Source organism: Macaca thibetana, chromosome 11 (assembly GCF_024542745.1).
Source record: "Macaca thibetana thibetana isolate TM-01 chromosome 11, ASM2454274v1, whole genome shotgun sequence".
Lineage (NCBI taxonomy): Eukaryota > Metazoa > Chordata > Mammalia > Primates > Cercopithecidae > Macaca > Macaca thibetana.
Genome location: NC_065588.1, coordinates 95,950,019 through 95,975,500, shown reverse-complemented (window position 1 = coordinate 95,975,500; position 25,482 = coordinate 95,950,019). Strand labels below are relative to the sequence as shown.

General features: G+C 37.1%; 1 protein-coding gene across 9 annotated transcripts in view; it reads left to right on the top strand.

Annotated features, from left to right (window-relative positions):
• Positions 1–25,482, top strand: part of ANKS1B (ankyrin repeat and sterile alpha motif domain containing 1B) — a 1,295,786-nt gene that overhangs the window by 351,293 nt on the left and 919,011 nt on the right. The window lies entirely within an intron of this gene.

Here is a 25,482-nt window from a genome sequence, read left to right as displayed (position 1 = left end):
GTCACCCAACAGCCCCTACCTCAGGGCAGGGACACCACCCTCTCCACCCCACCCTCAGCCCCACCACTCTCCACAGCTCAGCAGACCACTCTCCCCGACCCTCCACCCATCTGGGGACCTTAATGCATTCTGGCAACTTGCTTTCAAAAAGATTAGAGGTAAATTTTCTGTGAGAAGCAAGACTTTAATATACATTCTCTGTCAACTCTTTTATCCAGCTCCTCTAGTCGTAGACATTTATTTTAAAGAGAGAATTGAATACATTGGTAAACACGTTAGTACAGGATGTTTATCAATGTTTATTGTAGAGTAAAAAATTGTAAACAGCATTAGTGTCTTACAATAGGGGATTGCTTAAATAAATTATGGAGCCTTCTGTGATGGGACAGTCTACAGCCCTAAAAATGATTATGTGGTTTTCCTATTTATTGACATGAAAAGATATCCCTAACCTTTTTTTTTTTTCTTAAAGAAAAAGAGAAAAACTGATTTCAAACTCATAGTATAGGTGAGATTCAATTTATGTAAGACCATGTGTATGTGTTTGTGGGTATGGAATTATGTTCAGTGAAATGTTTAAAGTTCTTAGGTGTAACTTTCATTTTCTTTATAATTTCTATTTTTATTGGGAAGTTTATTTCTGTTACCAGGTAAAAAGCTATTTTATTAGCAATTTTTTTTTCTGTTTCTACAGCCATGATAAATTTTATGTTTTGACTCACCCTCAAACTGTTGATGCAATTTTTAAGCTTTTACCTAGACATTTGTACCCTGGCTATGGAGTGAAAAGAGCCTTAAACATCACATTTATGCTCTATTCTTTACCATCAGATTGTATTGAAAAAAAAAAGCTCTAAAGAATTTTGCCAGGTATTGTAAATATTATCAATTTAATAAGATTATAATATCTTTATTGAAAACAATCCACATAATAACCCATATGAACATACACACACACACACACACACACATATACACACACACAGCCATAGCCATAGTTGAGTCTTTTTTTTTTTTTGAGATGGAGTCTTACTCTGCCACCCAGACTAGAGTTAGTGGCGAGATCTTGGCTCACTGCAATCTCTGCCTCCTGGGTTCAAGTGATTCTCCTGCCTCAACCTTCTGAGTAACTGGGACTACAGGCACACGCCACCATGCCAGGCTAATTTGTATTTTTAGTAGAGACAGGGTTTTACCATATTGGGTTTTACCATATTGCCCAGGCTGGTCTTAAACTCCTGACCTCGTGATTCGCCCACCTCGGCCTCCCAAAGTGCTGGGATTACAGGTGTGAGCCGCCGTGCCCAGCCCACTTGAGTCTTTAGTTGTATAAGTCAATGCAAACATAATTTCTGCCTTTCTTATTGAAATGTGTGATTATTTTGGATACTTGGAGTATTTTTATTTATTGAGATGCCTATTCACATATCAATAGCACTTTTTACTGGCCTTCCTAAAGTCTTTATATCTTAACTTCCACTTCAAGTCTATGTTACTTATCTTGTAATTGGCAAAAATCAAGCCACCAAATACGTATTTAGTAAATTAACATTTTAAAAGTATCCAAGTGGTTCTGGTGTTTTTCGTAAGGGACAACTGGATAGGTAGTATTGGACACAGCAAAATTTAACTTAAGTGCTTTTTTTTTTTACTGATTTTTAAAAAAGCTCTTTCATGCTATACACATATATGACAAGATATTTGTCTTAGGGTTCCATTAGAGCACTGGTCTCCAAGGAAGCCAGAAACTACATTACTTGTAGAGCCTATAGACGTTTGGATTTTCCACACCAGTCAGTAGACTGACAACAGTGGAACCTCTTTCATTTGGCTTGATAACCATCCTATGTAGCATTCTGGCAAATATCTATTTTAATGAATTTGATGGGGTTTGTCTGAAATTCCTCTAGCTGTTTAGAAAACCACCTTTTTAGCATTTGCCTCAAGACTTGAGAAGCTCAGATAGCTAAATAAAAAACTACCTGAAAGTTCAGATAGCTAAATAAAAAACTACCTGAACTTGAGATTAAGAAATTCCTTTAATGAAAATGCAGCAGCTTTCTATGTGTTTGCTGTTAAATCAGATTTCTATATAGTTAGTCATTAGATATTAAAATAAATTTATATGCTGTCTCCTCTCTATTGGAGTTTGTGTCATTGGGTTAATAATTTAACCTCTCTGGGGCTTATTTTTCTCAGCCTTGAAATGGAGATGACCCCTGAGCTATCTTTCAACATCAGAATAGTTATGGTCTTATGACAGGGCTTTAGCTTTTTCCCTCTCCCCCTACAATAAAACTACTACATACTTTGGAAATACTCTGAACCGTAATAATGAATTGAGATATTATTCATATAACTGCTCTGGGAATTGTTTAATTCAATATATAGTTTTATTCTCTTTCTAAATTTTTTCTTCCCAAAACTTTTAAAAGAACCAACATTTGAAATGTGGAAATGGCAAGATATTAGTTCAGTAAGATAGGCAATCAGTGGGGTTAGTACTTATAACTATGCAATTGAAAGTATGGGTCAAATATTTTAAACAGAAATCAGTTAATAATGAACATGGCTGTGGTATACAGAATAATTCCCCTGAAAGATATTTACATTCTAATCTCCACAACCTGTGAATATATTTCCTTATGTGGCAGAGGAACTTTGCAGATGTGCTTCAGTTTAGGATCTTGAATTGTGGGTGTTATCTGGATTACATGGTGGAGCCGTTGTAATCACAGTGGTTTTTGTAAGAGAAAAGCAGGAGGGTCAGAGTCAGAAGATATGTGATGGTGGAAGTAGAGGTCAGAGTGATGCAGCCATGGACCAAAGGAATGCAAGAGGCCTCTGGAAGCTGAAAAAACAGGAAGTGAATTTTCCCCTTGAGCCTCCAGAAGGAGATAGCCCTACAACACCTTAACTTTAGCCCAGAGAGAATCATTTTAGACTTTGACCTTGAGAACTACGAGAGAATAAATTTGTGTTGTTATAAGCAACTAAGTTTATGGTAATTTGTAATGGTAGCCCTAGGAAACTATTCCACATTTTGGTACCTGAAAGTGGAGTGCTACTGTAACAGATGCATAAAAATACAGAAATGGCTTTGGAATTGGGCATTGGGTAGAAGCTAGAAGAATTTTGAGGAGCGTGATATAAAAAGCTTAGATTGCCTTGAACAGAAATATGGATGTTAAAGATTCTGCTAGTAAGGGCCCAGAAAGAAGTGATGTAGTAGAGAAAACCTGTATTGTCTTAGAGGTTACCTAATTGTCATAAACATAATGTTTATACAAACATGAATGTTAAAGTCACTACTGTAAGGGTTCAGAAGAAAGTGGGGGAAATGGTAGAGAGAACTTGTACGATCTTAGAGAATACCTAAATCATTGTAGAGAGAATGTTAATAAACATATGAATGTTAAAGTTGCTTCTGGTAAGGACTCAGAAATAAATGAGAAACATGTTATTGAAAACCGGAGGAAAGGACATACTTGCTATATAATAGCAGATAGTCTAGAGGAATTATGTTCTATGGTTATGTGCAAAGCAGATCTAGTAGGTAATGAGCTTGGATATTTGGCTGAGTAGATTTCTAGATAAAGTGTTGGAGGTGTGGCCTGGTTTCCTCTTGTTACCTATACTGAAATGTGAGAGGAGGAAAGAGATAAATTGCGGGAAGAACGTTTAAGCAAAAAGAAACCAGGACTTGATGGTTGGAACATTCTCAATCTATCCAGATTGCAAAAACACTGAAATGTGTAGATTCACTGTCAAGGAGTGTACTTAGAGAGAAAGCTGAAAACATGGCTAGATAACTTGTTTCTAGTGCCTCAGGAGGATCAAAAACTGAGATTATTCAACCACACAGAGGGCTCTTTGAAGAGATTAAGCAAATCTGAATTATGATGAGATGAATTATGCTGAGATGAGATTCAGAGTTGGGATTATCCAGGAAGTTCTTGTGACATACCTGGGAGACCCACAGTGTGTTTTCACGAATGGTTTATTAGCAGAGACTTTGGTAGCTTGGACTTAAAGGGACAGAAGACAAAATGGAAGAAGGCTGTTGGATTCCTGAAATTCTGCAGGCAGGAAATAGGCTTATGAAACTACCGAGTTTGCAAACATAAGTTAACCTTTATGGAATAGGAAGGAGGACTCAGAGGGTGGGGCTGAAGACCGAGAGGGTAGAGCTGAGAACTACAAAGCATTATTCCCAGGGCTTGAAACCTAATGGAGTTTACCCAATTGCAATTCTGAATTGCTTCTGATTGTTGACTCACTTTTTATTTTTCATTTCTCTCTCTTTGGTTGGGGATATCTATAACTGTTCCCCTACACTTGTCATATCATTGAATTTTAGGAGCAAATAACTTTTTATTCCAGTTTCACAGATTCACAGATGCGTCTGACTCATACTTGATTTATATGAGGAGATTTGGGACTTTTGAATTTTTGAGATTTTGAGTTTTAAGTTGATGTTGTGTAATGGGTTAAGATTTATGGGATGTTGAGATGGCATGAATGGATTTTACATGTGGAAGAATGTGATTATTTGGTGTCCAGAGGATGAACTGTGATAAGACAGCATAATGCTCCTCCCCAAATGTCCAAATTCTAATATCTAGAGCCTGTGAGTATGTCTCTGTATGTGACCAAAGGGACATATATTGTTAACTAAAGGATTTTATGGGAGATTATCCTGGATTATCAATGCATGCCCAGTGTAATTATGAAGGTACTTATAGTGTGATATGATGAGGAAAGCAGAGATTTGAAGATGTTACATGCTAGCTTTGAAGGTGGAGGAAGAGGCTATGAGCCAAGGAATGCAGGTGGCCCCTTGAAGTTGAAAAAGGCAGGGAACAGATTCTATTCTATTTTTATTTATTTATATATTTACTTATTTGAGATGTTGTCTTGCTCTGTTACCCAGGCTGGAGTGCTGTGATGCCATCTCGGCTCACTGCAACCTCCACCTCCTGGATTCAAGCAATTCTCCTACCTCAGCCTCCTGAGTAGTTGGGATTACAGGCCTGCACCACCATGCCCATCTAATTTTTTATGTTTTTAATAGAGATGGGGTTTCACCATGTTGGCCTGTCTTGTCTTGAACTCCTCACCTCAGGTGATTCACCTGCCTCAGCCTACCAAAGTGCTGGAATTACAGACGTGAGCCACCATGCCGGGCCTAGATTCTCTTTTAGAGCCTCCAGAAGTAACCAGCCCTGCTAACACCTTAATTTTAGCCCTGTGAAATGTCTTTTAAACTTTTGATCCAAATAACTGTCAGAAAATATATTTTGTTATTTTAAGCTATAATACTAAGTTTGTGGAGGTTTGTTACGGTGGCTATAAGAAACGGATACAATAGCTACAGAAATTAGGTCAGTAGACATTTCATCTCTCATATATTCATTCTAGGATAATATGCCTGTTGTCTGCATCTAGGCAGAAGATGGGACATACATTTACTTACAGAAAAATGCATTTCAACTTTCCTTCAAGCATTTCTGTGATCTAGATTTTTATCATTTTGTGCAGTTATTTTTATAACTTTTAAAATAAACGAACTATAATTTTGCCTTTGGAAAGCCTCAATTTTTAAATCATTTTAGGAAAGCCTTATGATAATGATGTTAACAATGATGACGTTAATACTGATGTTAGTAACATATCTAACACTTATTGAGTACCTACCACATTCTAAGTGCAGTGATAAGCACTTGACATTCCCTGTCTCGCTTATATTTCACAATAATTCTATGGACTATTTATACTTTCCCATAGTCCCTGTGGACTATTTATACTTTTATAGTTTCCATATCTATTGTGTTTGAGCCAAATTCCATGTGAATATTTGATATAAAATTTTAGAAAATAAACAGGGAATAACTTCTCATAGTAACAATAAAGGTGTATAGTGTCTACTGTTCAATATTTTTTACTATGGCATTTCACTGTTAAAGAGGAAATCAGTAATTGCTTATGTCACTCTTATCTAGAGTATATTCAATTGATATCATTTTGATATTGATATCAATGATATTGGTTATCATGTTGTATTATGCTTACAGAGTGGGTGAGCTGCTAAACATATTTATTATTTATTGGCCAAATTAAAAAAAAATGATGGTTTGATAAGCATCTTAGTTCATTTAGAATCTCTTCCCATTTCCTATTCTTTTATACATCTTTCCATCCATTTGTTTCACAGATGTTTATTGAGCGTTTGTTATATGTATGGCATAGAACAGTGAGCAATATAAACATCACACCCTCCTCATACCTATTTATAATTTTGTGCCAGGTACTGTAAATGATACAAAATTGGAATTATGTGTGGTTTCTGCTCTGAGAAACCTTATAATTTAGTTAAAGTAATTGCCCTGATTGTTACTTGTTGGTCGTAAAATCTTGGGCAAGTAACTCACCCTCTGCTTTTTCTTCTTTAAAATGCAGAGGCTAGTTCCCGTTTGTTTGTAGGATTGTTATGAAGCTCTTTCAATATAAATGCAAGATTCTCTATAAATTGTTTACTATACAAATGCAATTTTTTTATTGTTTTGTCTGTGGCCTCCAGAGACATCACTCTGTCAGTTTTGGTAGGATTGGCAGGTTAAACAACAGTATGTATAGTATAAACCAACCTCATATAATAAGTGCATTCTAATATATGCAATGTTAATTTGTATGTGCTCAGAAAATCTGAAAGTATGTATATTATGCTGCTATAGTGGTTATTTCTAAGGCTTAAGATTCATGGGAGACTTTAACTTCCTGCTTTATATACTTAAACATTGAATTATTTATGACAAGCAGATCTAATTTTTCTAATAAAGATTTTATAAATTCTGAAAAAATAAATGCCATAAGTTGTAAAAAGTCATAATGACTCATTATGACCCCATGAGTTTCTGTAGAATAGTTTCCAAGTTATTGCTTGCATCTGTCCATTCATTACTCATTCAATCAATTTATCCATTGATCCATTTATCCATTGATCCATTCATCCATCCATCTACCTACCTATTCATTCATTCATTTTTCATTTCAATCCATACCTGTCTTAGTCCATTTTGTGCTGCTGTAACAGAATACTACAGACTGGGTAATTTATAAAGAAAAGAAATTTACTTCTCACATTTCTGGAGACTGGAAAGTCTGATATCAAGGTGCTGGCATCTGGCGAGGGCTTTCTTCCTACATCATCCCAAGGCAGAGGGTAAGAGAGGGCAAGAGAATGAGAGATGGTTGAACTTATCCTTTCATAGCAAACAACTCCATTAGTAATGACATTTATCCATTCATGAAGGCAAAGTCCTCATGGTCTAATTATCTTTTAATAGTCTCCTCTTTTAATATTATTAAAATAGCAGTCAAATTTCAACATGAGTTTTGCGGGGAGACACTCAAACCATAGCAACATCATTTTAGGTATTTTTGATTCAGTTGTCTTGAATCATCACAGTTGCTCTACAGGGAGGATAAAGTAGGGACAGCTGAAGACAGTATGGAATTAATTGTTTGTATGATCGTTTTTGTCTGACTTATTTTAATTAATTAATTTTTTTATTTTGAGATGGAGTTTTGCTCTGTCGCCCAGGCTGGAGTGCAGTGGCACAATCTTGGCTCGCTGCAACCTCTGCCTCCTGGGTTCAAGTGATTCTCCTGCTTTGGCCTCCTGAGTAGCTGGGATGACAGGTACTCACCACCACTCCTAGCTAATTTTTGTATTTTCAGTAGAGACGGGGTTTCACTGTGTTGGCCAGGATGGTCTTGAACTGCTGACCTTAGGTGGTCTGCCCACCTTAGCTTACCAAAGTGCTGGGATTACAGATGTGAGCCACCATGCCCGGCCTATCTGACCATTTTTGTTAAGAGGTTGTTCTAGTAAGTTCTCACTCTGCTATTAAGAACTGCCCGAGACTGGATAATTTATAAAGGAAAGAGGTTCAATTGACTCACAGTTCCGCTGGGCTGGGGAGGCCTCAGGAAACTTTCAGTCATAATTGAAGGGAAGCAAACACATCCTTCATATGGTGGCGGGAGAAAGAAGTGCCGAGCAAAGGGGGAAATGCTCCCTTTAAAACCATCAGATCTTGTGAGAACTTATTCACTATTATGAGAACAGCAGGATGGGGGTAACTGCCACCATGATCCAATTGTCTCCAGCTGGGTCCCTCCCATGACATGTGGGGATTGTGGGAACTAAAATCCATGATGAGATTTTGGTGGGGACACAAGCAAACCATATCATTCCATCCCTGGTACCTCCCAAATCTCATGTTCTCACATTTCAAGTCAATTTTGCCTTCCCAGCATTCCCCCAAAGTCTTAACTCATTTCAGGATTTACTCAAAAGTCCATAGTCCAAAGTGTTACCTGAGATAAGGCAAGTTTCTTCTGCTTATGAGCCTGTAAAATCAAAAGCAAGTTAGTTACTTCCTATATACAATGGGGATACAGATACTGGGTAAATACACCTGGTTTCAAAAGGGAGACATTGTCCAAAACAAAGGGGCTACAGGCCCCATGCAAGTCTGAAATACAATAGGGTAGTCATTAAACCTTAAAGTTCTAAAACAATCTCTACTAGGTAGTGTCCCAGTGGTGACTCTGTTTGGGAGCTCCAACCCCACATTTCCCTTTCACACTGCCCTATCAGAGGTTCTCCATGAGGACTCTACCCCTGCAGCAAACTTCTGCCTGGACATCCAGGCATTTTCCACACATCCTCTGGAATCTAGGCGAAGGTTCCCAAACCTCAATTCTTGTCTTCTGTTGGACCTGCAGGACCAACACCACATGGAAGCTACCAAGGCTTGGGGCTTGCACCCTCTGAAGACATGGTCCAAGCTGTACCTTGACACCTTTTAGCCAGGGCTGGAGTGGCTGGGATGCAGGGTGCCAAGTTGTGAGGCAGCATACAGCAGAGGGACCCTGGACCCAGCTCAGGAAACTGTATTTTCCCTCCTAGGCCTCAGGACCTGTGATTGGAGGAGCCGCTGTGAATGTCTCTGACATGCCCTGAAGACATTTTCCCCGTTGTCTTGGTGATTAACATTTGGTTCCTCATTACTTATGCAAAGTTCTGCAGTCACTTGAATTTCTCCCCAGAAAATGGGTTTTTCTCTTCTACCACATTGTCAGGCTGCAAATTTTCCAAACTTTTATGCTCTCCTTCCTCTTGAATGCTTTACTGCTTAGAAATTTCTTCCACTAGATGCCCTAAATCATCTCTCTGACATTCAAAGTTCCACAGATCTCTAGGGCAGGAGCAAAATGCTACCAATCTCTTTGCTAAAGCATAGCAAGAATCACCTTTATTCCGGTTCCCAAAAAGTTCCTCATCTCCATCTGAGAACACTTCAGCCTGGACTTCATTGTCCATATCACTATCAACATTTTGGCCAAAGCCATTCAACAAGTCTCTAGGAAGCTCCAAACTTTCCCATATCTTCCTGTCTTCTGAGCCCTCCAAGTCTCTAGGAAGTTCCAAACTTTCCCACATTTTCCTGTCTTCTTCTGAGTCCTCCAAACTGTTCCAACCTCTGCCTGTTACCCAGTTCCAAAGTCACTTTCACATTTTCACGTATCTTCATAGCAGTCCCCTACTCTCTGCAGTACCAATTTACTATATTAGTTCATGGCAGAAGGGGAAACAAATAATGTCTTTCTTCACATGGCAGCAGGAGAAAGAAGTACCATGCAAAGGGGGAAAAATACCCTTATAAACCATCAGATCTCATGAGAACTCACTAACTGTCATGAGAAAAGCAGGATGGGGGTAATCACCCCCAAGATTTAATTACCTCCCACCAGGTCCCTCCCATGACACATGGTGTATTAGGGTTCTCTAGAGGGACAGAACCAACAGGATCTCTCTTTCTCTCTCTCTCTGTGTGTGTGTGTGTGTATATATATATTTAGATGTTTGAGGTAATTGTATTTTTTTCTCATGTGAATCAAATTATTTTTACTTCTCATATTTTTTAAGTAATTGATTTTGAAGTATATTTTAAAACATTAAATCTTATTACTAGTGTATGCCATATTTGGAAATTCACTTATTTGCTAAAATTTGTGATCATAAATGGTTGTTATCATGGTTCTTCTCATTCATATATATAAATATATATACATTTATAGATATATGTATATACATATCTATACATATATGTATAGATATATATCTACACATATATCTATAAATATATACATATATCTATAAATATATATATATTTATAGAAAGGGGAGCTTATTAAGGAGTGTTACACTCACTTGATCACAAGGTCCCACAATAGGCCATCTGCAAGCTGAGGAGCAAGGAATCCACTCTGAGTCCCAAAGCTGAAGAACTTGAAGTCTGATGTTTGAGGGCGGGAAGCATCCAGCATGAAAGAAAAATGTAGGCTGGGAGGCTAAGCCAGTGTATTCTTTTCACGTTCTTCTATCTGCTTTTATCCTAGCCACACTGGCAGCTGATTAGATTGTGCCTACCCAGATTAAGCGTGGGTCTGCCTTTCCCAGCTCACTGACTCCAGTGTTAATCTCCTTTGGCAACACCCTCACATACACACCCAGGAGCAACACTTTGCATCCTTCAATCCAATCAAGTTGTCATTCAGTATTAACCATCACACATGGGGATTATGGGAGCTACAATCCAATATGAGATTTGGGTAGGGACACAGCCAAACCATATCAGAGGTATCAATTATTATTATTACTATTTTTTTGAGATGGAGTCTCACTTGGCTGCCCAAGCTGGAGTGCAGTGGCACGATCTCAGCAAACTCCACCTCCCAGGTTAAAGCGATTCTCCTGCCTCAGCCTCCCAAGTAGCTAGGACTGCAGGCATGCACCAACATGCCCAGCTAATTTTCTTTTTTGTATTTTTAGTAGAGACAGAGTTTCACTATGTTGGTCAGGCTGATCTTGAACCCCTGACCTCAAACTATCCACCCGCCTCGGCCTCCCAAAGTGCTGGGATTACAGATGTGAGCCACCATGCCCAGCCATCATCATCACTGTTGACTGAAGTCAGATTTTCCTGAATATTAGTGAGAGAGAACTTTTGTTTCCCTTTAGATGTTTGAGACAATTGTATTTTTTTCTCATGTGAATCAAATTACTTTTACTTCTTATATTTTTCAAATAATTGATTTTGAAGTGTATTTTAAAACATTAAATCTTATTACTAGTGGATGCCATATTTGAAAATTCACTTATTTGCTAAAATTTGTGATCATAAATGGTTATTTTCATGGTTCTTCTCATTCATGGACATGCACAGAGCAGTGAAAAATTGCACATGTTCCCAGTCGAGTCCCAGTTGAGGTTGAACAAGACAACACTCTGCCTTCTTGTTTCAGTTCCCATATTGTAAACAAGAAACAAGTGTCCTTTTCATATTATATTTAATGCCACTTTTTTTTTTTTTTTAAATTTTTATGGTTTTCCTTGGGCATTTCACTGTTTAAAATGGCCTCCAGTGTAGTGCTGAAGTACTTTCTAGTGTTTCTAGAGGCATAGGAAACACTAGTGATGTACCTTATGGAGAAAATCTGTGTGTCAGATAAACTTCACTGAGACATGAGTTATAGTGTGGAACTCATGGCTGTGAGTTCAATGTTAATAAATCAAAAACATATGTTAAATAAGTTGTCTTTAAACAGAAGCATATTCAAAACAAGATTTTATATTGATCAGTTGATAAAAATATTGTGACCAGAGGCTCCAGGAATCTAAACCTTCATTCTCTTAGGAGCAATGATTTAGTATTTACTTATTTGGTGTTCATGGTGGCTTTATTGAATAAAATTACTGTGAAAGCAAGAATTGACTGTATATTCTAGACCAAACAGAATTCTATATTCTAGACTGTATATTCTAGACCAAATATATTTAACAGACTTCGTCTGTTAAAAATATTTTAAAAGTATTTTTCCAGCCTGTTTCTTGGTATTTATTTTTTTTATGGTGTAAAAGTTTTAATTTTTATGAAGTGTTCTATCTGTGTATTTACTTAAGGCTTCTGGATTTTGTATCTTGCTTAGTCTGACTTTGACCAGCCCCACAATTATAAAATATTTTACCTTATTTTCTTCATATAATTTTATTTATTTTCAGATTTATAATTTATCTATGGTTCCTTCCTACCCCCAAATTAATGATCAGTTGTCCTAGCATCATTTATTGAATAATCCATCTTCCTCTATTGATTTTAAATGTTACATTTGCATAATTACCCTATTGAACTTTAAAAAATTGTGAAGATACACATAACATAGAATTTTCCATATTAACCATTTTTAAAGTCTACAGTTCAATAGTGATAAGTGTATTCATGTTATTATCTAATCAATCTCAAAGCTTTTTTATTATGGAAATCTGAAACTCTGTACCCATTAAACAAAACTTTCTATTTATTCCTCCCCCTATCTCTCAATGGCAACCACCATTCTACTTGTTATTTCTGTGAATTTGACTACTCTAGGTACCTCAAATAAGTGGAATCATACAATATTTATCTTTTTGTGACTGGCTTATTTCACTTAGCATAATGTTCTCAAGATTCATCTATGTTGTAGCATATGACATGATTTTTCTTTTTAAGGCTGAATAATATTCCATGTGTGTATTACCATATTTTGTTGATCCATTCATTTGTCAATGGACACTTACGTTGCCTCCACCTTTTGGCTGTTGTGAAAAATGCTTCTATAATATGGATTTGGAAATATCTCTTTGATTCTGCTTTTAATTCTTTTGGATGCACACCATGCAGTAATATTTCTGGATTTTATGGTAATTCTATTTCTAATTTTAAGAGGAACTGCAATGCTGTTTTCCACAGTGGCTGCATCATTTTAAATTTGCACCAATGATACACAAGGATTCCAATTTCTTCACATCATAGCCAACACTTAATTAGCTTTTTTGATAGTAGCCATCTTGATGGTTGTGAAGTAACATCTCATTGTGATTTTGATTTGCATTTCCCTAATGATTAGTGATGTTGGGCATATTTTCATGTGCTTGTTGACCATTTGTATATCTTCTCTGGAAAAGTGTCTCTTCAAGTCTTTTTTAACTGAGTTATTTTGTTGAGTTGTAGGAGTTTCTTATATATTCTGGCTATTAATCATTCTATATATGTGATTTAAAAGTATTTTCTCCAATTTCATAGATTGCCTTTTTACTCTGTTGATGTGTCACCTTGATGCACAGAAGTTTTAAAGATTGATGTAGTCCAATTTATCTAATTTTTACTTTTGTTGCCTGTGCTTTTAGTGTTATTATAACCCAGCAATCATTGCCAAATCCGATGTCATGAATCTTTTCTGTTTTCTTCTAAGAGTTTTACAGTTCTAAATTTTACCTGTTGAGATTTTGATTGGAAGAATAGCAAATTTAGAGATTATTTAGGATAAAATTAGCATTTTACAACATTTAATATTTTATTCAGGGACATGGTATAAATTTCTGTTTCCAAGTCTCTTTTTATGCTGTTAAGTAGATATATTAGCCTATTTTCTGTTGCTTATATCAGAATACTTGAAACTGGGTAATTTGTAAAGAAAAGTAATATATATTTTATCATTCTGAGGCTGAGAAGTCCAAGGTCAAGGGGCTGCATCTGGCGAGAGCCTTCCGAGAACTCTGTAGAGACCTAAGGTGGTGCAGGGCATCACATGGTGAGGGGGCTAAATGTGCTCTCTCAGGTCTCTCTTCCTCTTCTTATAAAGCCATCAGTCCCACTCCCATGATAGCCCATTAATCCATTAACTAATTCATCTATTAATTGATGAATGTATTAATCCATTCATGAGGGCTCTGCTCTCATGATCCAACACCTCTTAAATGCCTCTTCTCTCAATACTGCCACATTGGAGATTAAATTTCAACACGAGTTTTGAAATGGGAAAATATTCAAACCATAGTATTTTGCTTCTGGCCCTCCAAAACTCATGTCCTTCTCACATAAAAATCCATTTCTTCCACATCGTAGCCCCAAATTCTTAACTTGTTCCAGTACCAACCCAAATGTCCAAAATTCATAGTCTTATGATATCAGAATAAGCTATCTACATGCAAGATACAGTGGTGTTATACAGGCATATGGTAGACATTTCCATTAGAAAAGGAAGACACAGGCCAAAAGAAAGGAGTAACAGGCTCCAAAAAAGTCTGAAACCCAAGAGGGCGGACATTAACTCTTAAGGGTGAGGAATAATCTCCTCTAACTCCATGACTAGCATTCTGCAAAAACCGATGTGAGTGTTAAGTCCCCAAGGCCTTGAAAAGCCCTCCTGGACTTAGCCATGCTTCAGCTCTCCCTGACTGGGATTGTATGCTGGCAGCTATTTAGTTCTGGCATTTTGGTGGTGGTTTTGCTCCTATGGCTCCATTAGGCACTGCCCTATGCAGCGGGGATTCTCTGCAGCAGCTCCGACCCCACATTTCCCCTTTTTCTTGCTCTAGTGGGGGCTCTCTGTGCTCACTCCTTTCCTGTAACAAGTCTCTGCCTGAGCCCCCAGGCTTTTGATGACATTCTTTGAAATCTAGGTGGAGGCTGCCAAGCCTCCACAGCTCTTGTTTTCTGCAAGCCTACAGAATTAGCATTATATGGATGTTGCTACAGTTTATGACTTACACCATCAGGAACTGTGACATGATCTGCACCTGGGGCCACTTGAGCCATGCCTGGGGCATCCATGGAGCACCGAGCAGGGGTGTGGGGAGCAAAGTCACAAGTTGGCCCTGGGCAATGAGCCTGTGGAATGCACCCCAGGCCTGTTCCGTGAAACCACTCTACTCTCCTCAGCCTTTGAGCCTGTGATGGGAGAGCCTTGAAGATTTCTGAAATGCCTTCAGGGTCTTTCTTTCATTTTCTTGAGGAATAGCCCCTGGCTCCCTTCTGTGTGTAGTAATCTCTTTTGCAAGTGGTCACTGGGCTACACTCTTGGTTTCCTCTCCTGAACACATTTTTTCATTCTTTGTATGGTTAGGCTGAGCGTTTTCCAAATCTTTCCATTTTCCTTCTCTCTTGATTATACATTCTTTCTTTAAATTATTATTTGCTTTCAATTCTCAGTGTAAGCAGCCAAAAGTAACCATGCAGCTCCTTTTATGTTTTGCTTAGAAATTTCTTCTGCCACATACTCTAGTTCATCACTGTTGAGTTCTGCCTTCCCCAAAGCCCTCAGCATGAACATAGTTCAGCCAAGTTCTTTGCCCATTTATGACAAGAATGACCTTTGCTCTGGTTTCCAATCCCTTGTTCCTCGGTTACATTTGAAACTTCATCAAAATGGCCTTTACTGTGCATATTTCTATCAGCACTCTGGTCATGAGTACTTAACCAATCTCTAAGGAGTTCCAAACTTTCCCTAGTTGTCTTGTCTTCTAAGCCCTCACCAGAATCTAGGCTTTTTCTAGCCTGCTCCTCCAAATTCTTCCAGCTTCTGCCCGTTACCTAGTTCCAAAGCTGCTTCCACAATTTTAGTTATTCATTATCAGCAACACTCCACTTCTCAGGAACAATTTTCTGTATTAGTTCATTTTCTGTTACCTATAACAGAATACCTGAAACTGGGGAACTTATGAAGAAAATAAATTTGTATTTTATGGTTCTGGAGGCTGAGAAGTCCAAGGTTGGATAAGTCTGTTCTCGTGCTGCTAATAAAGACATACCCGAGACTGGGTAATTTATAAAGGAAAGAGGTTTAATTGACTCACAGTTCCACATGGCTGGGGAGGCTTCACAATCAAGGTGAAGGGCGAATGAGGAGCAAAGTCATGTCTTACGTGAGACATGAGGCAAAAGAGCATGTACAGGGGAACTCCCCTTTATAAAACCATCAGATCTCTTGAGACTTATTCACTATCATGAGAACAGCATGGGAAAGACCAGCTCCCATGATTCAATTACCTCCCAGTGGGTCCCTCCCATGACACATGGGAATTATGGGAGCTACAATTCAAGATGAGATTTGGGTGGAGGCACAGCCAAACCGTATCAAAGGTCAAGGGGCCAGAGCTGGTGAGAGCCTTTTTGCTGGTAAGGACATGCTGTAGAGTCCCAAGGCAACGCAGGGCATCACACAGTGAGTCTGGCTCCTGTTACTCCCCACTGGGAAAGGGAATAAGTGAGAAAATATTTTCTCTTAAAGATCTTCCTTGAGAAAAGTGATTACAACTGAAAGAATAATAATTCCCTTAGATGTGTTTTAAGAGGGCATGCCTGATGCTGTTCTACAGCATCTCTCATAAACATCCTTTTAAGTGAGAAAACTCAGTTGCAGAGAAGTCAATTAGCTTGTTGTGGTGACACAGTTATAAAGTAGCAGAGGTGAATATTTCACCTCAGGTCTCTTTGGTCCTAAAGCCCAGAGTCCCTTCTTTTTCTTTTTCTTTATTATTCAATCATATCTAAGAGAAGGGTATTGTTCACATCTTTAGATGTTTCTTCAGCAAAAATATGGAAATGGGTTGACCAGTCCCCTTCTCCCATGGAAACAGGGATAACTGATTACAACAGAGATATCTGATAAGTGTGAATGCATCAATGCTTTTATTAGAGAATGGATTAATGAGGTTTCAAATTATTTTAGTGTCTTCAGCAATTTCTATTGTAGCTTATTCTGATTGGAATCCTAGCTACCATTAGGAACAAATTCTGTATTTACATATAAAAGTATGCTTCATATTTCTGTATTTTTCTCTGCTATTTTAGTTGTGTAGGTTATATTTTCATTTCTTGTCCTATCTGATATTTCATTGTTCAGCTGCTGAACATCTGTTGCTTTCATTTGTAGGTACAGTTCAGTTTCATGAATTAGAAAAATACACCTAGGATTTTTTAAAAAATGGAATTTAGCATGTATTATAGAACAAGACAGGTAGATCTAAATTTTAACCTTAGTTTTGCAACTTACAACGTATGTACCTTTTGTCAGTGATATAACCTATTATTTTTTCATTGCCTGTAAAAGAGGGAACTTATACCTACCGTGAAGGATTGGTATAAAAATTAGAGAATGTTTTTAAAGCATATAGCATAATGCCAGAACCATATGAGGCTCTCAATAAATGATAGTTATTTATATTTTGCTCCCCTTAAAAAGGTATACCATTTTGCCTTTTTAATAAGTTATCCACTCTCTTATTTTAATATCTCCAGGAATGAAAGCATCTTCTATACAGTCCCAGCTTTAACAAATATAAGCTGTGTGACCTCAGAAATTAATTGGTTTGAGTCTTAATTTCACCATTTGTAAAGTGAGGATAGTAACAGCACTTACATCCTAGAGGTGTAGTGAGGAATAATGGCATATACTATTTATATTAAGTGTTTATAATAGTGTTGAGCTTGCAGCAAATGCTCAATAAGTGTTACCCAGTAGTGTTAGTAGTACTAGTAGAATACCTCCTAGTAGTATTATATTCCAAGTCACTTAGTACATTTTTTCCACAGGAAAAGTTGTTCAAATTTTTTTCTCATATGTGATGATCAATTATATTGAAGAATACAATTCAGTATGAATTAACTTCTAACTTAGTTTTGAGGGACGAGAGAGACCCTCTCATATTATTTTATACTCAGAAAAGGAAAGAGAAGCGAAACTAAAGGCAGGTAGCCCGGCACCTAGGAACCAGACTTGAAACCAGGCCTGGGCCTGCCTGACCTAAGCCTGGTAGTTAAAATTCGACCCCTGACCTAGCAACTGATGTTATCTATAGATTCCAGACATTGTATGGAAAGACATTGTGAAACCTCCCATTCTGTTCTGTTTCACTCTGACCATTAGTGCTTGCAGCGCCTGTCACGTACCCCTGCTTGGTCAATTGATCACGACCCTCTCATGGGGACCCCCTTAGAGATGTGAGCCCTTGAAAGGGACAGAAGTTGAGCACCTGACAAGCTCGGCTCTTGAGACAGGAGTCCTGTCGATGCTCCCGGCCAAATAAACCTCTTCCTTCTTTAACTCGATGTCTGAGGAGTTTTGTCTGCGGCTTGTCCTGCTACAGTTTAATGAGGCTGCAGTTTTTCAGCCAACAACCTGTGTTAGCTACCTACCAGCCAGCTACCCTTATAAGCTCTTAATAAATTCTTGTTGAGTAAATGAATGGTCTGTGGCAAAGGTCTGCAACTCTGTAAAAGGTTAGATGGTAAATATTTTGGGTTTCGAGTGCTGTATGGCCTCTGTCACATTGCTTAGTTCTGCTATTGTAGCATGAGCCATAGATAATATGAAAATGAATGGACATAGCTGTGTTTCAATAAGATCTCATAAAAACAAGTGGTAGGATGGATTTTTGTTGAAGTTTGCTGACATCAGGTGTACAAAATAAATAAATTAGAATCCTAATACTGATAATAAGATCCACATCAATATGTACTATGATTTGAATGTCCTACCTATTAAGTATTAAGAGGTAGAACCATTAAGAGGTGATTAGGTTACCAGGGCTCTGCCCTCATGAATGCATTAATGCTATTATTGCAGGAATGGGTTCCTGATAAAATGTAAGTTTGGCTCCCTCTGCTCTTGCTGTCTCACCATGTGATGCTTTCCACCATGGGATAACACAGCAAGAAGGCCCTCACAAGATGTGGACCCCTTGACTTTGGATGTTCCATCCTCCACAACTGTGAGCCAAATAAGTCTCTAATTTTTGAATAGATTACCCAGTCTTAAGTGTTCTGTTATATTAATAGCAACACAAAAAAGATTAGGGCAATAAGGGTCTATTTGGAAATATTTTCAGGTGATAAAATGTTTTATCCTGTACAGAAAAACAAAAGCTTAGAAAAAAGGCAACAATGCTGTGGACAGTAATTTAAAAAGTATTTTTCACATGTAACCACAATCCAGAGTGCAAGTTTTCAAACTTTTAAGCTCAAAGCTCAAAATTCCACAGAGATTTTTTTTAGATGTTTAACTTAAACACATTTCTGAGAAAAAGAAACCAGATTAAGGTTGGTATAGAACCACTGTGGATTTTTAGAAACTAATTTCTAAATGAGATGTGGTCAGGAACTGTATAATGACATTTCAGTCAGTGAAGTGCTGTGTATATGATGATGGGCTCATAAGATTATGATGTATTTTTACTGCACCTTTCCCATGTTTAGACATGTTTAGATATACAAATGGTTAACACTGTAGACAATTGTCTACAGTATTCAGTATAGTAACATTCTGTGCAGGTTTGTAACCTCGGAGCAATAGGTTGTACCATATAGCCTAGGTATGTAGTAGGCTGTACCATTTCGGTTTGTGTAAGTGTACTCAGTGATGCTCATACAATGATGAAATCACCTAATGACACATTTCTCAAAATGTATCCCCATCCTTAAATGATGCATGACTATACATTCTTTGTGGAATGTGAGATGGGTACTTCTTCCAAATGTCAGTGAGCAAGTAGTTGGTGCAAAACTATTAATTTTATAAACTTTAAGGTCCAACTCAAATGCTATTTCCTTCCTAAAGTTTTATTTAATGCTCTCCACCAGAAATAACCCCCTTTCTCTTAACATGCAAAGAATTTATTCTTGATAACTGTGGCTTTCTGCCTTTTATTGTAGCTGTTTATATACATGTTTTATCTCTTCTTTTAGATGATAACATTTGTTTCTGACAAATGTTTATGATCTCCAACACATTCTGCTGTGTGCATTGCATGCAGCAGGCCCTCAGGCTATGTTTGTTGAATTCTGGTTTCCTTTGGTGTCATTGTAGGGAGATATGCTGGAATAGTGTAAAAAGCACCTTTGCTTTTTGGCAAATGTGAGTTCTTTGGTAGTCTGGGTACCAATTCTGACTTTATCACTTGTTAACAATATGCTCCATTTCTCTGAATCGCCCTCCATTTCCCCATCTGTAAAATGAGGATAATTCCAACACTACATTGTTTTGTGAGGATTAAATGAATTGATAAATGTCAAGTGCCTAACAGAAAACCTAGCACATAATAAACATTAGCCTTTATTATAGCTAAAGGATGCATTCAATTTCTCTTTTTGTTTTAATTACTACTCTATCATGTAAATGTTCTAAAATGATGAATGACCCATTAATAAGTAAATGTAAAAAGGCAAATAACATCTCAATTGCGTATTAATAAAATGTTATATTGTTTTCTGCATATGTCAATAAATATTTCGATTTTATAGTTGCTATAGTAGCAAAAATAAAGCTATATTTATTTCGAATGAACTTCAAGGAGTCCTATTTTTTGCTTTGAGTCTGTGGCCAAACTGAAATTTTGTTTTACCTATCTGGCTCTAACATTCTGAAAACAAGTAAAATTATCAGGGATTATAAGGGAATTTGTGAGAGAAAAGGGAAAGTGGTATCTATTATCTTATTATATCCTATGAATGGCCAGTGCATATTTTGTAATAGAAGGGAGAAACAATCATAAAAAGATGAAAGACATCACCAACCTTGTTCTTTATTTCTGGTGTGTTTTTTTGCCTCAGGATGATAATGACCCCTCTGTGTGACCCTGCAGTCCAGTGCTGCTCAGACCCTGTCCATGATCTTCTTTCTCATATGCCTCTTCCCTGATATCTTGCTCCTTACCAAACCCTAGATTCCCAGGATGGTTTTCCATTCACCCCAGTGTGTGCCAATCAGGCCCTGTGACCTCCTCATGGCTAGGAGCTTGACCTATTATAAAGATGGGTAAAGAATTGTTTTTGTTGAGTGTGAGGTAAGAGATTGGAATGGTCATGAAGAAGATGAAATATGGTCTCAGGGAGAGAATAAGTAGAGATGGAGAGGAAAGAATAGGTAAGCAATGATGAGAGGGAAATGCTATGATAGATGGGGAAAGAAAAAAGAAAGTGAAAGGATGTGGGCTGCATTTGTAATCCTTGGCCGCAAGTGATATATCGATTTTTCAAACATGTAGTGATGATGCAAAAACAAGGAGGGAACTTGAGCAATTTGTCATTGTCACCTGGATGTGGAGTATAAATTACAAAATGTTAAATACCTTTGATATACCATTTTTCATGGCAATGGTGAACTGCTGGCTACCTAACATATATTGAAAAGGTGATATTTTAGGGGCTGGTCGTTTTGTGATAATTAAATTTGTAATTTGCTGTTATATGGTTTTGTACTTTGGCAACATATATTTAATCCAGAAAACTAAAAAATAAGTATTTTAGTTCTTCATGTAACCTGTTTTTCTCAGGTTAGAGCATTTCATTTTAATATAGGAGAAAACTGATCACCATATAGTCAATATAGCAGTCTCATATACCTCATAGAAAGATTTAGATACCCTTTAGTTGATGATCACCAATGCCCTAATTTCAGTCATTCCTTGGGGGGCTGTCTGAGTAAGAAGATGCCTGATGAGTGGCACACCAAAGCATAGAACCAAGTGTCCATGTTCCATAAGGAGGCTTTCTGGACTAATCCTATTATACCTCAGCCACCACTAGAAACCAATTCTCTACTATCATTACCCTTTTATTACTCTCATTGGACTCAATTTCCATTACTTTTCTTACTACTCTCTGTGATAAGCAAAACCTGTATATTCTCATCCTGTCCTGTGAACATTTTCTTCTTGACTTTTTCCAGAAGTATTTATATTTATTTGCATATATTAAGTTACACCAGCTGCATTGTTATCATGAAGTTGGTAAGACTGGAAATCAACTATGTTTGTTTTTAAAGAGAATCCTAAAACCAACATTTGTATCATGGAAACTACTATTCTTATCACTCCCTTTCTTTGGTTGCTATTCCTTTAATATTTATTTATTGTTCTCTTGTTATGTATCCAACACTGTTTTAAGAAGGATGCAGTGATACAAATTTTGCATTCTAGGAGTGGAGACAAACAATAGCAACTAAAGAAATAATCAAGGAGACTTGATAGTGATAAATGCTATGTACAGTTTTTTAAATTTCTATTTTTATTTTAGAGTCGGGGGTACATGTGCAGGTTTGTTACAAGAATATATTGTGTGAAGACGAGGTTTGGGGTGTGATTGATCCTATCACCCACATAGTGAACATAGCAACCAATAGGAAGTTTTTCAGCCTTTACCCACCTCTCTGCTTCCCTCCCCAGTTTCTGCTGTTCCCATTTTTGTGTACATGTGTACCCAAGATTTAACTCCCACTTTATGAGAACAGATGACATTTGGTTTTCTGTTTCTGCATTAATTTGCTTTGAATAATGACTTCCAGCTGCATCCACATTGCTGCAAAGGACATGATTTTATTCTTTTTTTATGGCTGCATAGTATCCCATGGTATATATGTATCAAATTTTATTTATCAGATTTACCATTGATAGGCACCTGGGTTGATTCCATGTTTTTTCTGTCGTGAATAGTGCTATGATAAACATATGAGCACAGGTTTCTTTTTGGTCGAACAATTTATTTTCCTTTTGGTATATTCCCAATTATGGGATTGCTGGGTTGAATGGTAGCTCTATTTTTAGTTCTTTGAGAAATGTCCCAACTGTTTTCCACAGTGGCAGAAATAGTTTACATCCATACAGTGTATAAGCATTCCCTTTATTCCTCAGCCTGATCAACTTCAGCTATTTTTTGACTTTCTAACAATAGCCATTCTGACTGGTATGAGTTAGTATTTTATTGTGGTTTTGATTTGCATTTCTCTGATGATTAGTGATGTTGAGTATTTTTGTTTTCATGTTTGTTGGCTACTTGTATGCATTCCTTTGAGAAGTGTCTGTTCATGTCCTTTGCCCACTTTTTAATGGGGTTATTTGCTTTTTGCTTGTTGATTTAAGTTCCTTACAGATTCTAGATATTAGTCCTTTGTCAGAGGCATAGTTTGTGAATATTTTCTCCCATTTTGTAGGTTGTCTGTTCACTCTGTTGATAGTTTTCTTTTGCCCTGCAGAAGCTCTTTAATTAGGTCTCAATTGTCAATTTTTGTTTTTGTTGCAATTGCTTTTGAGGATATTGCCATAAACCCTTTGTCAAGGCTGTTGTCTGAAAATTTTGACAATTAGATTTTGACAATTAGAGGTCTTACATTTAAGTCTTTAATCCATCTTGGGTTAATTTGTGTATATGGTGAAAGGTGGGGGTCCAGTTTTAATCTTTTGCACATGGCTAGCCAGTTTTTCCAGCACCATTTATTGAATAGGAGGACCTTTCCCCCTGCTTATTTTTGTTGACTTTGTGAAGAATCAGATGACTGTAGATGTGTGGCTTTATTTCAGGGTTCTGTATTCTGTTCCCTTGGTTTGTGTGTCTATTTTTGTAACAGTACCATGCTGTTTTGGTTACTATAGCCTTATAGCATAGTTCAAAGTTGAGTGATATGATGTATCCAACTTTGTTCTTTTTTCTTAGGATTGCTTTGGCTACTCAGCCTCATTTTTGGTTCCATATGAATTTTAGAATAGTTTTTTTTCTAGTTCTGTGAAAAATAGTGTTGGTAGTTTGGTAGAAATCACATTGAAAATGTAGATTGCTTTGGGCAGTATGGACATTTTAATGATATTGATTCTTTCAATCCATGAGCATGGAATGTTTTTTCCATTTGTTTGTGTCATCCGTTATTTCTTTCAGCAAAAATGTTTTATAGTTCTCCTAATAGAGATCTTTCACTTCCTTGGTTAGAAGTATTCCTAGGTGTTTTATTTTTTGGTGACCATTGTAAAAGGGGGCTCTCAGATAAGAGCCAAATATTACTGGTTTATAGAAATGCTATTAAGTTTTATATGTTAATTTCATATTCTGAAACTTTGTCAGTCATTTATCAGTTCCATGAGCCTACTGGCAGAGTCTTTAGGGTATTCTAGGTATAGGATCAATATCGTCAGTAAGAAGAGAGTTTGACTTCTTTTCCTATTTGGGTGCCCTTTGTTTCTTTCTCTTGCCTGATTTCTCTGGCTAGGTCGTCCAGCACTATGTTGAATAGGAATGGTGAGAGTGACTATTATTGTATGATTCCAGTTCTCAAGGAAAATGCTTCAATTTTTTTCCCTGTTCAGAATGATGTTAGCCGTGGATTTGTTATAGATGACTCGTTATTTTAAGGTAGGTTCTTTTGATGCCTAGTTTTTTGATGGATTTTTTTTAAATAATGAAGGGATATTAGATTTTATTGAATGCTTTTTTCTGCATCTATTGAGATGATCATATGGTTTTTGTCTTTAATTCTGTTTGTGTGGTGAATTACATTTATTGATTTTTATATATTGAACCAACTTTGCATCTCAGGAGTGAAGCCTGTGTGATCATGGTAAAATGCTTTTTGATGTGCAGGTGAATTCAGTTTGCTAGTTTTTTCTTGAGCATTTTTACATTTATGTTTATCAGGGATATTGGCCTGTAGTTTTACTTTTATGTTATTGTTGTGTCTTTGACAGGTTTTGGTATCACAGTGATACTAGTTTCATAGAAAGACATAGGCAGCAGTCTTCCTCTTTGATTTTTTGGAATAGTTTCAGTAGAATTGGTACTGGCTCTTCCTTGCATGTCTGGTAGAATTTAGGCGTGAATCCACCTGGTCCAGGGCTTTTTTGGTGGGTAAGTTTTTTCTCACTGATTCAGTTTTGGAACTTCATGTTGTTCTGTTTAAGGTTTCAATTTCTTCCTGATTCAATTTTGGGAGGTTTTGTGTTTCTAGGAATTTATCAATTTCCTCTAGATTTTCTAGTTTATATGCATACAGGTGTTCAGGTGTGGGTTTGTTATAGATGACTCATTATTTTAAGGTAGGTTCCTTTGATGCCTAGTTTTTTGATGGATTTTTAAAATCATGAACGGATGTTAGATATTATTGAATGCTTTTTCTGCTTGTATTGAGATGATCATATGGTTTTTGTCTTTAATTCTGTTTGTGTGGTGAATTTATTGATTTATATATATTGAGCCAACTTTGCACCTCAGGAATAAAGTTCTCTGCTTCTCTCACATACTGGGGCTTCACTCATTTTTGTCAGCCAGATGCTGTCATGGAAGCTGTTCGCCAGCATTCTCCTCCCAGGGATCTCGGGTATCCTTCATGAATCCTGTGGATTCTCATTTTCCTTTTTGAATTAAAGTCCCCAGAGTTGATTGTTATGCACTATTTTTATGCTACTTCCAAGTTACTGAGGCATGATAAAAGCCTCTAATCAACCATTTTGGGGAAAAAAAGCAGTATAGAGATTTTAACATGTTGATTCTTTCAATCCATGAACATGGAATGGTTTTCCATTTGGTTATATCATCTATAATTTCTTTCAGCAGTGTTTTGTCCTTGTACATACAAAAGCTTTTAAAGGTGATGGAAACAGTGCTGGGGAAAAGAAATGGAGGGCAGATTCGACTGTGTGGTCAATGGAGGCCTCCTTGGGAAGGTGATGTTTCAGTTGATACCTAATGACAGGAAGGGATCGGCCATCAGAAAATCTCTATTAGGCAGAAAGAAGCACAAATGTAGCCAGAGAAGCTGCCCTACAGTAAGTTA